Source organism: Triturus cristatus, chromosome 3_2 (genome assembly GCF_964204655.1).
Source record: "Triturus cristatus chromosome 3_2, aTriCri1.1, whole genome shotgun sequence".
NCBI lineage: Eukaryota > Metazoa > Chordata > Amphibia > Caudata > Salamandridae > Triturus > Triturus cristatus.
Window position 1 is genome coordinate 913,971,872 of NC_140584.1, and position 3,955 is coordinate 913,975,826.

At 45.2% G+C, this 3,955-nt stretch overlaps 1 non-coding gene across 1 annotated transcript; it reads left to right on the forward strand.

Moving 5' to 3' along the window:
- Nucleotides 1–551: 551 nt before the first annotated feature.
- Nucleotides 552–769, forward strand: LOC146858447 (small nucleolar RNA U3). Its single transcript, XR_014980439.1, has one exon. It is a non-coding gene; the product is annotated as a small nucleolar RNA U3 (small nucleolar RNA).
- The last annotated feature ends 3,186 nt before the right edge of the window (nucleotides 770–3,955 follow it).

The following is a 3,955-nucleotide window of genomic DNA, read 5'->3' on the forward strand; positions in this document are numbered from 1 at the left end:
TGATTCTGTCTGATCTGTAGTAAAACACATTCTTCGCGCAGTCTGGCTATGCATAGCCATCTTGAAACGGGAAAGGTGCTCATTTAGTGCAGTGCAAAAAACTGTGGAAGTAACGCTGGATTGTCTTTGCTGTGAGTTTGGTTCTCTTCATTTTTCAATAAGTACAAATGTGTTGCTGTGAGCGAAAAAACAAAACAAAACTATGCCTACGCTCTGTTTACCTGTTTGAAAATTAAACTTTCACACTGTAAGTCCTCTGTCTGTTTCGGGAGCAGCGAGCAGGGAATCCGTGTGTGTCAGGAAAAGGCAGGCTGAATGTGATTGGTTGCTGATTTCGATTATGCAGATTTTTAAAGCAGTGCGTCACCGAGGATCTATTGAGAATGCTTTACTGTGAAGAAAGCGTCTGCCCGTGCATCTTTAGATTGTTATTTTTATGGTGTTTTACATCTATATGTTTTTGTTGGAGTTGATGATGCCGAACGTTTGCTTACCGTACCTAAGAAGGGTTTCTACTTTTTCTGGGCGTGTGAGCTGCAGTCATATGGGTTAAGACTATACTTTCAGGGATCATTTCTATAGTTCTTAACTGAGGAAATGTGTTCGAAAGTGTCTGGTCTTCGCTAACCACGAGGAAGATTTGTAGTGTTCCCTTCTGAGCGCGAAGCGAGTGAACAGTGTTGCATTTATGCAGCTGCTGTTTGCTATTGATGACCGTTCCTCTCTCCCTTACAGGAGAGCTGGAGGAAGGAAACACAAGCTGAGTGGTTAGCCCCTTATTATAGTATAAGAAAGTTCAATGTAGTCTGTTCTGTATTTCGGATTTTTGTTGCTGGCATTGATTATTAGTGGGTTTATGCACGTGGGGTGAAAACGTTTCAATTTTCTTTCCTGACTTGTTTTTACAACAGGTGTTAGTGGAAAAGTAGAGCGGGGCCGTGTCAGTCCATATTTTTCTTGGCCCCCCTAAAAACCTCAGCTTTATACTTGCATATTCCTGTACAACACTTAAAGTGAACTGCCAGACTTTGTTGTTAAAGGTTGCGCTTAAAGTCTGTCTGGCAAAAAAAAGTAATAATATAGGAATCCCGAACAATTAGGTGTCTGCTGTAAGTGTGGGCAGGGGGGTTGGGGCACACGTAGGGTTAAGTTCCTGCATCTTCCGTGAAAAAAAACAGACAGGAAGGAGACCAGGGTGAGGGGCTACACAGGCATGTATCCAACTACTTCTAGTTCTGCATACTGTAGAAAGAGTTATGAATACTATACATGTTGACCACCTATGCGCAGCAGGGACAGTTCCTCGGTGGTGTCGTTCATTGCTTGGTAGTGACAGGCCTATGCGACGGACCCTGCAGCACGTTTCACCATCCGCCTGCTGCGGCAAGTGCCACCATCCACCTGTGAGCATTGTGCCTATAGGAGTCCGTGAATTCCAGGGCCTGCTTGTCCCTGTTGACAGTCTTCTTCTATTGACTACGCCTTTGGTGCTGCCCTGCAGCGAGTTCAGCGATTCAGCTTCTCTGCGCACATACAATGTGAACGTTTTATGGCCAGAACGAGGTAGGATTTTTTTCTGTTTCATGTTTTCAATGAATAATTAGAGGCAGATTACAAGCCCCTTGCGCCACTTTTGCGTCACTTTTAACACGGGAAAAGTGATGCAAAAGTGGCACAAGTGGCTCGCAAATATGCCCCTTAGTGTAATGATGAGGTCTGTGGATATGACATTACAGGGACATAGCCATTAAGTGTGCAGCAGGTGCAGTGATCAGTGGCGGCTACTCGAGGGAGTGCTGAGGGGCGGGGGAGGGGAGGGGCAAGGTGGGGGGTAGTAAACTCCAGAATACGGCCGAATGGAGTTGAGTAAATAAATAAATACAATGAATTACATTGCTCCCGCTGCAACGGCAAATCGTCGATGCAGCGCGCAATGTTATTCGTTTTATTTATTTATTTACTCAACTCCATTTGGCCGTATTCCGGAGTTTACTACCCCCGTCCCCGGCCCCTCCCCCGCTCCACCTCACCCCAGCGCTCCCTGGAGCAGCCACCACTGGCAGTGATTCCAGTCCTTGAAGCCTGAGGTGCCCAGTGAAACCTGAATATTATTGCATTTGATTAAACAGCCAGTGGTAAGATAGGCCAATTTTCATTGGTTGTTTGGTGGCCAATGGCATTTTCCTACCCGATTAAGGGGCATATCAGCAGCAACCGGCGATAATTATCGCTACGCGCACTTAGTGCTAGGATAATTATCGCCGGCTAGCGTGGATTATTATCGCTGAGATAACGTGCTATTAGCAACGCTTATCTCAAAAGCGATAAATATCCTAGCGCTAACTGCCTAACGTGAGATTATCGCTGGAAACCCAGCAATAATCTCACGAAATGTGGCGCTAGCTTGTTGATAGGGCTTCCCATACTTAGCCATGATATCCACCTTCCATAGGATATCATGGCTAAGTCAGTCCTGAAGCAGGCATAAGGAAAGTAGCGATAACGGGTTATCGCTACTTTTCTTGCCGCTATGCTTGATGATAGGAGAAATGTCGCTTAGCGACATTTCTCCTGTCATGTCAGGTCAGGAACGCCCACTTTGTATCTCATTAAAGATGCAAAGTGGGCATTAAGAATTCGTGCGCTAATACAAGGTTTCACACGTTAGCGTGACCTTGCTAATTAGGCGATGAAATTATCGCCGCTTTTCGGCCGAAAACGGCCACAAAAGCGGTGATAATTTTCTATCGCCGCCTTGTAAATATGCCCCTAGTTTACCTCTCCAAAATATCTTGTTTCTTCAGACTTACAGTATTAGTAGTACCACAGGAGAATTATGGGCCTGTTGTCATGGCTACCACCATATCTAAAAGGCTTAGCAGTGCCTCAGAGTGTGTTTGTTTACTAATTGTAGGAGGGGAGGTGACTGCCCGGGAGTGTAGGCCAATCTCAAATAGTATGTCCTGGGTCAGGGAAGAAAGAATCAGAGTAGTGGACATTACCGATAAATAATTAAAACATGGGGTTTAGTTAACAGGAGTCGGTACTAGATACAAGAAACAGGCAGTGGGATAGGAAACAGAATCGAAGGAAAGCTAGGAGGTAGGAGTGGTAGCGGGAAGGGAGGGAAGAAGGCGGAAAAGTAGATGCAAGTAGTGTATAGGATAACATCAATTGTAAAGGGAAGCAGGATAGCCAGTATACAGGACGGAGGAGAACAGTTGTAAAAGGCAGAAAGGGAAGAGAACATGGAATGCGGTGTAAAGCAAGGGTGGAATAGGTGCAAGAAAGAGGACGGGATGTATAGACAGCAGGCAGAATGACCAGGTTCCCACGAGGCCAGGGTACAGGCTAGGGAGATTAGTGGGCAAGCATGAAGGGGAGCAGTCAGAGAAGGAAGGACGGGAGTGTAAACATCACAGAAAATCTCATCACATACCCAAATCAGAGGAAATTATACCATGGCTTTTCACCCAGATGATATCATGCAAAATACGGAATGGCATAAACAAGTGACTTTTTTGCACTTTCTCCATCCTTGCACTAACAAATGCATCTATTTATTGTCTTCGGTCTATATTTGTCATCCCAGTACTTACTCTGAAGTTGAGTCTTACCTTGGAGCCAGGTAAGTACAACCCTAGAAAAAATCTATGGCGCATATTATCAAGCCAGGCGTTAAAATTATCGCCGCTTTAGCGGCAGTTTCGGTGATAATGGGCTTGATAATATGCCGCAGAGAATTCCAATAGAAGCCCATGTTGACACTAGAACATGGACTTTTATTGGAATTCTCTGCGGCATATTACCAAGCCCATTATCGTCGCTTTAGCGGCAGTTTTCTACCGCTAAACCGGCGATAATTTTTAACGCCATCCTTGATAATATCCCCCCCTTGTATTTTAGTTTGCCCCCAGAGTTACATAAGGACAAGCCGTCCATTCATACCCCGGTC